This window comes from Schistocerca gregaria, chromosome 4 (genome assembly GCF_023897955.1).
Source record: "Schistocerca gregaria isolate iqSchGreg1 chromosome 4, iqSchGreg1.2, whole genome shotgun sequence".
NCBI classification, from domain to species: Eukaryota; Metazoa; Arthropoda; class Insecta; order Orthoptera; family Acrididae; genus Schistocerca; species Schistocerca gregaria.
Genome location: NC_064923.1, coordinates 104,103,958 through 104,117,382, shown reverse-complemented (window position 1 = coordinate 104,117,382; position 13,425 = coordinate 104,103,958). Strand labels below are relative to the sequence as shown.

Genomic DNA, 13,425 nt, shown 5'->3' with positions numbered 1-13,425 from the left:
TGAGTCTATCGGTCAGGATCATCCACCCATCAGGGTGGTTGGATCTGGAACTCCATGAATTGACTCTGAAGTTCGAAGAGTGAGGGTTTCAGCTGAATGGAGAAAGGTATTCCTTGACTCGAGCCTCGATACTGCTGGCTGATACCCGTGTAATGCCTGGTTTTCAGATACAATGCCTTTAGACTTTACGGTATATGATAACAGCCGAACACTTGCATTTACCGTGAAGAATTTCAACAGTTGCTGTTTCAGCCATGTTTAAAATCTTGCCTAAGACTTTTCCAGCCTGGATGCACATTCACTATGGATATCTGGAGGTGGGATGCCCGCTAGACAATAAACTTTATCAAGTGCTGTAGATCTCAAACATCCCGTAATGAGTTTGCAGGTTTCATTCAAGGCGATATACACTTGTTTACCATGACTAGACCTGCACACGACAAGGCCAGCATATTCTGCAGCTGAATAACAAATGGTTAATGCAAAGGAGAGAGCGGATAGGTGGAAAGAGTACATTGAAGATCTCTATGAGGAGGAAGATTTGTCCGATGTGATAGAAGAAGAAACAGGAGCCCATACAGAAGAGACAGGGGATCCAGTATTAGAGTAATAATCTAAGAAAGATTTGCAGAACTTAAGAGAAGGATTTAAGTCAGAAGGGACAGATGACATTCCATCAGAATTTCTAAAACAATTGGGCGAGTGGTAACAAAACGAGAATCCTCTTTGGTGTGTGGAATGAGTCTGTCTATATAACGTCTGACTTTCGGAAAAATAACATCCACAAAATTCTGAAGACTGGAAGAGCTGACAAGTGCAAGAATTGTCGGCACTAATGACGTGTGTCGCTTTGGATCTGAGGAAATTCGCTCTGGATTCCAGCGGCTATCTGATTTGGTGAAGGCTGCCGGTCTTGCTTACGAGATGAAGGCAGAGCTCACCTCTACAGCATCGTTGACAGAACCGACTGTGGACCTTTGGTGCAGAGCCGGGTGGAGGGTCTGAATCAGAGGCTCAGACGGTTTTGCGACCGTGTTGGCTGCAGATCCCTTGACTTGCGCCATAGGGTAGTGGGGTTTCGGGTTCCGCTGAATAGGTCAGGAGTTCACTACACTCAGCTGGCGGCTACACGGGTAGCGGAGGCTGTGTGGCATGGACTGGACGGTTTTTTAGGTTAGAAGGCCTCGGGAAAGAACGGGGTGGGCTGCAATCTCAAAGAGTGCATGGCAAATACAGGACGTGGTTGGATCAAGGAACAGTCGGAATTGTAGTTGTATATTGTTTTAGTTGTGCTGGGAAAGTCCCTGAGCTTCAAGCGCTAATAGAAAGCACAGAAGCTGCAATCGTTATAGGTACAAAAAGCTGGCTAAACCCTAAAATAAGTTATGCAGAAATTTTTACGAAGTCTCAGACGGTGTTCAGGAAAGATAGATTAGGCAGAATTGGTGGTGAAGTGTTTGTGTCTGTCAGTAGTGGTTTATCTTGTAGTGAAGTCGAAGTAGATACTCCGTGCGAATTGGTATGGGTGGAGGTTATACTTAACAGCCGAACTAAGTTAATAATTGGCTCCTTCTAGCGACCCACACACTCCGATGATATACACTCCTGGAAATGGAAAAAAGAACACATTGACACCGGTGTGTCAGACCCACCATACTTGCTCCGGACACTGCGAGAGGGCTGTACAAGCAATGATCACACGCACGGCACAGCGGACACACCAGGAACCGCGGTGTTGGCCGTCGAATGGCGCTAGCTGCGCAGCATTTGTGCACCGCCGCCGTCAGTGTCAGCCAGTTTGCCGTGGCATACGGAGCTCCATCGCAGTCTTTAACACTGGTAGCATGCCGCGACAGCGTGGACGTGAACCGTATGTGCAGTTGACGGACTTTGAGCGAGGGCGTATAGTGGGCATGTGGGAGGCCGCGTGGACGTACCGCCGAATTGCTCAAAACGTGGGGCGTGAGGTCTCCACAGTACATCGATGTTGTCGCCAGTGGTCGGCGGAAGGTGCACTTGCCCGTCGACCTGGGACCGGACCGCAGCGACGCACGGATGCACGCCCAGACCGTAGGATCCTACGCAGTGCCGTAGGGGACCGCACCGCCACTTCCCAGCAAATTAGGGACACTGTTGCTCCTGGGATATCGGCGAGGACCATTCGCAACCGTCTCCATGAAGCTGGGCTACGGTCCCGCACACCGTTAGGCCGTCTTCCGCTCACGCCCCAACATCGTCCAGCCCGCCTCCAGTGGTGTTGCGACAGGCGTGAATGGAGGGAGGAATGGAGACGTGTCGTCTTCAGCGATGAGAGTCGCTTCTGCCTTGGTGCCAATGATGGTCGTATGCGTGTTTGGCGCCGTGCAGGTGAGCGCCACAATCAGGACTGCATACGACCGAGGCACTCATGGCCAACACTCGGCATCATGGTGTGGGGAGCGATCTCCTACACTGGCCGTACACCTCTGGTGATCGTCGAGGGGACACTGAATAGTGCACGGTACATTCCTAGACTGGCAAGGGAACTCGCTGTTCCAACAGGACAATGCACGTCCGCATGTATCCCGTGCCACCCAACGTGCTCTAGAAGGTGTAAGTCAACTACCCTGGCCAACAAGATCTCCGGATCTGTCCCCCATTGAGCATGTTTGGGACTGGATGAAGCGTCGTCTCACGCGGTCTGCACGTCCAGCACTAACGCTGTTGCAACTGAGGCGCCAGGTGGAAATGGCATGGCAAACCGCTCCACAGGACTACATCCAGCATCTCTACGATCGTCTCCATGGGAGAATAGCAGCCTGCATTGCTGCGAAAGGTGGATATACACTGTACTAGTGCCGACATTTTGCATGCTCTGTTGCCTGTGTCTATGTGCCTGTGGTTCTGTCAGTGTGATCATGTGATGTATCTGACCCCAGGAATGTGTCAATAAAGTTTCCCCTTCCTGGAACAATGAATTCACTGTGTTCTTATTTCAATTTCCAGGAGTGTAGTTGCGGAACAGTTCAGAGAAAATTGGAGTCTTGTAACAAATAAATACCCCACTCATACGGTTATAGTTGGTGGGTACTTCAACCTTCCCTTGATATGTTGGCAAAAATACTTGTTCAAAACCGGTGGTAGGCAGAAAACATCTTCCGAGCTTGTCCTAAATGCTTTCTCCGAAAATTATTTCGAGCAGTTAGTCCACGAACCCATGCGAACTGTAAATGGTTGCGAAAACACATTTGACCTCTTAGCCACAAGCAATCCAGAGCTGATAGAGAGCATCATGGCTGATACAGGGATTAGTGATCACAAGGTCGTTGTAGCTAGGCTCAATACTGTTTTTTACAAATCCATCAGAAACAAACGCAAGATAATTTTATTTTAAAAAGCGGATAAAGTGTCACTAGAAGCGTTCCTAAGAGACAATCTCCATTCGTTCCGAACTGACTATGCAAATGTAGACGAGATGTGGCTCAAATTCAAAGATATAGTAGCAACAGCAATTGAGAGATTCATACCTCATAAATTGGTAAGAGATGGAACTGATCAACCGTGGTACACAAAACAGGTCCGAACGCTTTTGCATAGGCAACGGAAAAAGCATGCGAAGTTCAGAAGAACGCAAAATCCCGAAGATTGGCTAAAATTTACAGACGCGCGAAATTTGGCACGGACTTCAATGCGAGATGCCTTTAATAGGTTCCACAGCGAAACATTATCTCGAAATTTGGTAGAAAATCCAAAGAAAGTCTGGTCGTATGTAAAGTACACAAGTGGCAAGACGCAGTCAATACCTTCGCTGCGCAGTGCCGATGGTACTGTTACCGACGATTGTGCCGCTAAAGCGGAGTTACTGAACGCAGTTTTCCGAAATTCCTTCACCAGGGAAGACGAATGGAATATTCCAGAATTTAAAACACGAACAGCTGCTAGCATGAGTTTCTTAGAAGTAGATACCTTAGGGATTGCGAAGCAACTGAAATCGCTTGATACGGGCAAATCTTCAGGTCCAAATTGTATACCGATTAGGGTCCTTTCAGATTACGCTGATACAATAGCTCCCTACTTAGCGCTCATATACAACCGCCTGCTCACCGATAGATCTGTACCTACAGATTGGAAAATTGCGCAGGTCGCACCAGTGTTTAAGAAGGGTAGTAGGAGTAATCCATCTAACCACAGACCTATATCATTGATGTCGGTTTGCAGTAGGGTTTTGAGAATATACTATATTCAAACATTATGAATTACCTGGAAGGGAAGGATGTATTGATACGTAATCAGCATGGTTTCAGAAAACACATGTAGCTCTTCATTCGCACCAAGTAATGGCCGCTATCGACTGGGGATCTCAAGTTGATTCCCTATTTCTAGATTTCCGGAAAGCTTTTGACACCGTTCCTCACAAAAAAAATGGCTCTGAGCACTATGAGACTCAACTGCTGTGGTCATCAGTCCCCTAGAACTTAGAACTACTTAAACCTAACTAACCTAAGGACATCACACACATCCATGCCCGAGGCAGGATTCGAACCTGCGACCATAGCAGTCGCACGGTTCCGGACTGCGTACCTAGAACCGCGAGACCACCGCGGCCGGCCCGTTCCTCACAAGCGACTTCTAATCAAGCTGTGGGCCTATTGGGTATCGTCTCAATTGTGCGACTGGATTCGTGATTTCCTGTCAGAAAGGTCGCAGTTCGTAGTAATATACGGCAAATCATTGAGTAAAAGTATGATTGTGGTTCGATGAACCCGCCGCCAAGCACTTAAATGTGAATTGCAGAGTAGTGATGTAGATGTAGGTGTCGCACAATCATCTTAACAGCGCTTTCATCCAAGCTGATGACAAGAATAATATACAGAAGAATGAACAACAAAATTCAGGATGTGCTAGTTGACGAACAGTTAGGCTTTAGGAAAAGGTAAAGGCACCACAGAGGCAATTCTGACGTTGCGGTTGATAATGGAAACAAGACTAAAGAAAAATCAAGGCACATTCATATGATTTATTGACCTGGAAAAATCAGTCTACAATGTAAAATGGCGCAATTCTGAAAAAAAAGTAGCAGTAACCTATAGGGGGAGACGAGTAATATACAATATGTACGAGAACCAATAGGAAATGGCACGAGTGGACGACCAAGAACGAAGGGCTCACATTAAAAAGTGTGTAAGACAAGAATGTAGTCTTTTCCCCCTTCTGTTCAATCTGTACATGGAAGAAGCAATGATGGAAATAAAGAAAAGTTCATGAGTGGGGTTAAAATTCAAGGATATCGCTGATGACTTTGCTATCCTGAGTGAAAGTGAAGAAGAATTACATGACATGCCAAATGGAATAAACAATCAAATGCGTACAGAATATGGACCGAGAGTAGATCGAAGAAGGACGAAAGCAATGAGAAGTAGCAGAAATGAGAGCAGCGAGAATCTTAACATCAGGATTGATCGTCACGAAGTAGATAAAGGAATACTGCTACATAAGCAGCGAAATAACCAATGACGGATTGAGCAATGAGGACATCAAAAGGAGACTAACGTTGGCAAAAACGCCGTTCCTGGCCGAGAGAAGCATACTAGTATGAAACATAAGGCTTAATTTGAGGAAGAAATTTCTCAGAATGTACATCTGGATCACAGAGTTGCATGGTAGTGAAACATAGCCTGTGGGAAGACCGGAACAGAACAAAATGCAAGCATTTGAGATGTGGTGCTACAGAGAATGCTGAATATTAGGAAAAATGGTTCAAATGGCTCTGAGCACTATGAGACTTAACATCTGAGGTCATCAGTCCCCTATAACGTAAAAGTACTTAAACCTAACTAACCTAAGGACATCACACACATCCATGCCCGAGGCAGGATTCGAACCTGCGACCGTTGTGGTCGCGCGGTTCCAGACGGAAGCGCCTAGAACCGCTCGGACTCCGCGGCCGGCTCTGATAATGTAAGGAATGACGAGAGGAGAGGAATATATGGAAAACATCGATACGGAGAAGGGACTGGATGACGGGACATCTGTTAACAGATGAGATAATGACTTCCATGGTACTAGAGGGAGCTTCAGAGGCCGAATGCTGTGGAGGAAGACAGAGATTGGAATACGTTCAGCAAATAATTCAGAACGTAGGTTGCAAGTGCTACTCTGAGATGAATAGGTTGGCACACGAGAGGAATTTGTGGCGGAGCGCATCAAACCTGTCAGAAGACTGACGACCTATAAAAATTAAAGTGGCTCTATCTTCCGGAAGCATTCACATAGGAGTTTAAATCCTTTTACACAACGAAGGGACCGTAGTCCATAGTATTTGACATCAATTGATGCTTCTACCTGTTCGGAAAAAGTGGTCTTAACAGACGGACGTATTATTGAATTGAATAGATTTAGCTGTTTAAATTATTTACACGCACTAGGAACCGTACACTACATACATTTAACGTATTACCTCCCCCAGTTCCTTAGAAAAAGGGCTGTTAATAGACGGACGCACAACAAAGTGATCCTATAGCGGTACAGTATTTAGCGACTGATATATCTTAAAAAATCACTGTTGGTAATGTTTGTGATCTTATGAAGACCTCTGATTGTGCGCATTATAACATTCTAGCAGGGAATCTAAACTGGTACAGATTTCGAAGCATTCGTTTTTCCTGGATGGAGAGCTATCTTACCGACTTTAGCATATGATACGACAAGAATGAAGCTAAAATCAGAGTGTAGAAGCGTTCAGTATCTTTGGCAAGATCATGCTCTTTGCCCGCTTGTGTTCATGATCAACATTAATAATTTACCCGCAACGTTAACGGACTCTTCAAAAACTGTTATGTTAGCATGTTTTTGGATAAACGTTCCAAATACACTCATGTGAACAAAGGCAGATGATTAATTGAACATACTAGTGGTTCATAGCTAATGGTTACACCTTCAACATTTCAGAAACACGTGATATACGATATGAAACTGTTGTGTTGACAGAAGAGCCAATGTCGTGTTATTACTGGAGGCCGAAATGCACGCGTTTTAGCTCACGCACGCTGGCGTGAGGAGGGAAGGACTATACTGACGTGAGGTATGGAACATGACGAGGAATTAGAATTCAGAAAGCGGACGTAATTAATTTGATACTTTAATCCATTAATGATGAACGTCGCTCTAGACGGTACATGATTTACACTGTTATCTGTTCAGAATACATTCTTGAAGAAGTAACTGAATATGGCGCCTTGCTAGGTCGTAGCGAATGAAGTAGCTGAAGGCTATGCTAAATTGTCGTCTCGGCAAATGAGAGCGTCAGTAGACAGTGAACCATCGCTAGCAAAGTCGCTGTCCAACTGGGGCAAGTGCTAGGGAGTCTCTCTAGACTAGACCTGCCGTATGGCGGCGCTCGGTCAGCAATCACTGATAGTGGCGACACGCGGGTCCGACGTATACTAACGGACCGCGTCCGATTCAAAGGCTACCACCTAGCAAGTGTGGTGTCTGGCGGAGACACCAAAGAAACAAAAGTAGCTTACTGGAGCCCGAATTCAGATCAGTGACCACACACCGGCTGAGGTTCCTAAGCGTCCAGATTGACAATATACTGAGGTGGCAATAGTAAGTGGATAACCTCAGTCATGCCTAATTTGCACTGACAAATCTTTCTCACTTTGTTGCTTCCTTTAACTCATTGTCCTGTGACATGATATTCTTTAATCAATGAATCCAAGATGAAAGAAGTATTACTTCTACAGAAGTGTGCTGTCCGCATTTTGTATGAAGTTAGCAGAATCCTCTTTAAGGACCTTTGGATACTTATACATTACTCAAAAGATTCAGGGGAACATGAATTTGATAGTCCGTTGTACACCATGAGCAATAATTATTGGTATGTTATCAAATAATAGCTTTGTCTTTCACAGACTAAGTACACAATTACATCCTCGTTCACTTACATTACAAGACTTGAAATATCCGACAGGTGTCGAAACCAAAGTGGGAGTAGCCACCATCCCGTCATACTTGTTGCTTTTCGTAGGACATTGAGAGCATCGGTAACGTGTATGCCCTCCATGAGCATTTATCATCGCCTGTTACCTACGTAACATGTTCCATATAAAACTGTGTGCTGACCGAGACTCGAACTCGGGACCTTTGCCTTTCGCGGGCAAGTGCTCTACCATTTGAGCTACCCAAGCACGACTTACGACCCCTCCTCACAGTTTCAATTCTGCCAAAACCTCATCTCCTACCTTAAAAACTTCAGAGAAGCTCTTCTGCGAACATGGCAGAACTAACGCTCCTGTGAGTTTCATATCATCGCACAATCCGCTGCAGAGTGAAAATCTCATTATGTTCCATATAAGTTTACTTATTTTTATTTAACGTATGGCTCATAGCATCATAGTAAAAATTACAGGAACATCACGATTTTTAAAAAAATCACATATCTATAAACAGAATAAATAACAGTTTGTATATAAGAACACCACCAATTGTAAATTTACACTCACAGAAGAGCAATCACAAACAAACGTCCAGCTTAGATAACATATAGTCGATTGCCTCTTGGGTCGCCATTAGGAAATCCTGTGGGTCACCCTTAGTGCTTAGTGGGCATTCCTGCACGATGTGTTTGACCGTCAGCGCCACAGTCGCAAGGAAGTTTACCCCACCTGTGTAAGGAGTCGGCGCATCTCCCACACTTGGTTGTCATGCGATTAATGGTTGACCAAACTTTGCGAGGGCAATCAAATCCTTTTGGTTTACTAAAGATGCATGGCATACTGTGGCAGTTTACTGCCGTTCTGCTCTCCCACTCCTCTTTCCGTCGATCATTTATTTTAAAGTTGGTTCGGTGCATCACCTGTGCGGTCTTTAGTGGAGGATGCCTAGACCGGAGTTGGTTTCCTTGGATGTCTTGAGTATCTTCAAGGATTTGTAATTTTGAGGGTTGGTCATGATTTTCTGAAATTCTCTGAGCAGAGCTTGTTTTCGGTGCAGGTTAGGAGGGGCTATGTTACTGAGAACGGGCAGCCACACTGTAGGAGTTGGCCTGATTATTCCTGATATAATACGCATTGTTGCGTTAAATTGGCTATCTACCATGTGTGTGGTTTTGCTGTTGAGCCACACTGGGGTACAGTATTCTGCGACTGGATAGACCAAGTGGTATCCGCTCCCAGTCTTCAATCAGTACCTTTGAGAGAGCTTGAAGAGCCTGTGGTGGAACAGGACAACGACGAACAAGTCTATCGAACATGTCCCTCAGATGCTCGACGGGGTTCATGTCGGGACTCATCACTGGCCACTACGTTGCTTCAGTGTGCAGGTTTTACAAAACACCCCAGGTGACGTCCGCCACATGGGCCCTGGCATTATCCTGCATAAGGAATTCAGGGAGACCACCGTATGCACGAGTAAACACGAAGTCCAACAAGATCTGTCCGATGTCCTGCCTGGCGTTAAGACTACCACGGACAACGGCACAAGATCCGCACGGTTGTCAGCCCTGGTGCCTGCTCACACCACCACAGAACCTTAACTGAATCTGTCTCCACACAAAGAACATTGCCATCACCTCGTGTCACAGAAAATGTGGACTCGTCCGTGAATGACACGTTTCACTTGTGACGATGTTGCCAGTTGACACGCAAAAGACTGAATTGAAGGCGAGGTGCGAGATGTTGTCGGATCAAGCGGGTCGTAAGGTCCTTTCTCGTGACCTGTTCATTGCAGTCTGGTCGTACACAGTGCCTCCATTGGTCCTTCTGAGTTCGTCTTGCATTGTTCTGGAGGTACCCGTAAGACGCTGCGACGCAGAGATGGTCAGATATCGGTCTTCATGTGGGGTTGTAATGATGCTTCGGTGACCTTTTCCAGCCAGCATTTTGTACTGGCCTTTCACTCTGTAGCGTGCCCACAACCTGTGGCTGACTCATGGAAATGCATCGACATCTTCAGCAACACTACGGAAAGTCCATCTTTCTTGGATCAAACAGACCACCCTTGCCAATTTTACTGCATAAAGATACCGCATTGCATGTGATTGGTTAAATGGCCGGCCAGAGTGGCCGAGCGGTTCTAGGCGCTACAGTATGGAACCGTGCGACCACTACGGTCGCCGGTTCGAATCCTGCTTCGGGCATGGATGTGTGTGATGTCCTTAGGTTAGTTAGGTGTAAGTAGTTCTAAGTTCTAGGGGACTGATGACCTCAGAAGTTAAGTCCCATAGTGCTCAGAGCCATCTGAACAATTTGATTGGTTAAATACAACTGCCATCTGGAACACCGGTACGCACTTCCTTCTTTTGCGTCATCTGGTAATATAATGCCTAACACAGCTGATAGATGGTTAATGACTTTAGTTGCTGCATACACTGAAATCGAAGATCTCAGGCTGTGTAAGAAAACCACAGGTACCACCTGTATCAAAACAGATTTACCGTACCGGGTATTGATATGTTCCTCTGATTATTTTGACCAGTGTACTTACTTCCCAAAACAATTACTCTCTAATGGTATTCACGGTTAACAACAAGTACAGATTGGGGAAGAAACATGTGTAGTTCCAAAGCCCAATACTAGATGTACTAATAATTTCCATATAAATTTATATCCGTAGGTAGCATAGGGAACGGCGTTTTACACTTTGTGTCAAAAATATACCGACAAGCATCGGGGAGGAAACTGAGAATTCCTAGGCATTCAAGAACGAAGTGGGAAAATACTTCGTTAACCATTCTCACATTTTATCAGAATGTTGGTTCAGGGATGTAAATTAGGCACATTAGTAAAGTTTTTCCTCGAAAGATCTTGGCTTTGTCAGTTTATATACAACGGATGCGGGTCTGTGTAAGTTACGTAAAGACTTTGTTTTCACTACAATATGAAAATATCAACTAAATAGTGTTAAGTGGAAGACATGCGGCCATTTTACGGAGTAGCTGTCTTTCACTTAATAGAAATAAACATTCGTAACGTAATTTAGCAGTAAGTCTCAGAGATGTAAGTATGCACTAATTATAATTAGTTAGTAGCATACATTAAGTAGCGGCCTACAGTAGCTACTGTTGCCTATTCGTTTCAGCTTCCTGAGACACTTTTTCATGCTGTGGTTTTTCGGACAAAATGTGTGAAAGAACGAATTAATACTTTCTCAGAAATATTCGAAAGTTAAAACAAATTACTCACTGTCTGCTGATTTGATATTAAATAAATAAACAATACTCTTTTCTTTGAGTGCTTAGGAACTGCGTATACAATAAAGTTACATAAATTGCCACTCTGTGTCTCATGTTCTCATGTGTGTTGGTAAGGAAATAATTGAAAACGAACTGAAATAATTTTGAATGTGCGGTTTACAAATACATGTAATATGAATGAAAAATCATCAAGCAGTCTCATGGTAAGTACGAAACAATTTATTAAAATCGTATTTTAAAATATAAGCGTCATATCTGAATTATGAACGTTGTTTTTTGTACGAAAACTGGCCCAATAATTTCGATACATCAGAGAATTATTCACTCTGTAGAGTCGTTAAAATTGCTGTGTTTCATAGGGATTACTGAGATTTTATTCACTTTCATAATCCTCTTAGTAGTAATGGAACACTGCATGATACGCAGAAGTATACAAAAAACATGCCTAATTCTGTTGACGTTAACGACGTTGCGCATTCAAAACAGTGGCGTGATATTTCCCCATTTTCGCACAGTACTGCGATGTTTACTTCCGAACTGTCATGGCTCCCTGCCGCTCATTCATACTACAATAGCCACACAATGTACAACGTAACAGAATTAAGCCTTTATCACAAGACCGCTTATTAATGACATGGCTTATAAACTGTAGCACTATTATTGTAACTGGGCTGACATGTTCACATGCAATAGCTGCGCTATTTTGTTTCTGATGGAATACGTATCGGCAAAGTTGTGGAATTTGTCGATCTCGTGAAAGCATAAAACATACTGGTATGTGGAAGTTCAGGAAATAAACCTCTGTACAAAGATCAGTCCTTTTAACTTGATTCTTCTGTTTGTCAGACTATTTCGATTCTGAAAATATTATTGCTACATCATCATAGTACGATACAGGTTCTCTAAATTTATTTTTGTACATGTCGCTGTGGAAGTTAGTAAATGATTCAGTTGTAGAAAGTATGATCACCCTCTTATGAATTACGTGTTTTGGTTTACGATAAGCAGCAAATATAAACGGTTGTGACTCTTGAAGCTTTCCCGGCGGATTTACAAATGTTACAAGCATAAACGAGTTAGTAGGATGCTGAAGTCAGATGATGTACAAAGCATCAAGGTATCTTGTTTTTCAGCACTTTGCTGACTTACCAGTATCGTTCACTAATACTGTTATTGAACTTTGTAGATTTTTCGTTTAGTTCTCCAGTTTATCAAATAAAGGACGTTTTTGAGCAAAAAATTAAACAAACTACAATATATCATCACGGTAAATGATAACAGCCAAATAGTTGCAGGATAAAGATTTATAAAAATTCTTAACCACCGTTTCGGTATATCTAAATATACCTTCATCATAAGTAAAATATGCTAAAATCACATCCTGCACTGGAGATACATAAAACAATAGTGCCAAAGGCATCATCAGTAGTTAAAACATCATCTCCATTTATACAACATAATTATGGACAGAGAGTTGATGTGAACACAGCATAGCATCATTAACTCGCCCGTGTAGTTAAAACATCATCTCCATTTATACTACATAATTAAGGACAGAGGGTTGATGCGAACACAGCATAGCATCATTAACTCGCCTGTGATGTTATGCTGTGTTCGCATCAACCCTCTGTCCATAATTATGTTGTATAAATGGAGATGATGTTTTAACTACTGACGACACCTTTGGCACAATTGTTTTATGTATCTCCAGTGCAGGATGTGATTTTTATTTTATTTCTGATGATTGTATATTTAGATATACCGAAATCGTGGTCAAGAGTTTCAATAACTGCAACTGTTTTGGTGTTATCATTTACCATGAAGAATTTCAACAGTTGCTGTTACAGCCACCTTTAAAATCTTACAATATATCACCTATCAGGAGCGAGGCTAAAACATCTTCAAATTTCTTTGTAGAATTAGCGGTAACGAGCCCTTTGTTGAAGAAATCAAATGTGAGTGATGTATTTACATTACTCACACAATCATTTATCAGAGATTTTTGCTGTGCCCATTTTCCGACGGGAAGACATAAATATTCCTCTCGTAAATTCAAAGCCTTTATGTTTCTGTAGTAATACACAGTTTTGTTGTCACGTAAGGTTCTTGTATATCTGAAACACTGCTCGCCGTAATATTCAAGTGCATTAAATATTTAATTTTTCCATAAACTGTAGCTTGAAATGTTTCAAATATATGAGCGTTGCAAGTAGAATCAAAATTGTATGTTGTTCCAGAAAATTCCATTGATG

The 13,425-nt window shown here is 43.3% G+C and overlaps 1 protein-coding gene across 2 annotated transcripts in view; it reads right to left on the bottom strand.

Annotated features, from left to right (window-relative positions):
* The window catches only part of LOC126267417 (RNA-binding protein Raly-like), a 381,807-nt gene that overhangs the window by 367,960 nt on the left and 422 nt on the right, over nucleotides 1–13,425 (bottom strand). The window lies entirely within an intron of this gene.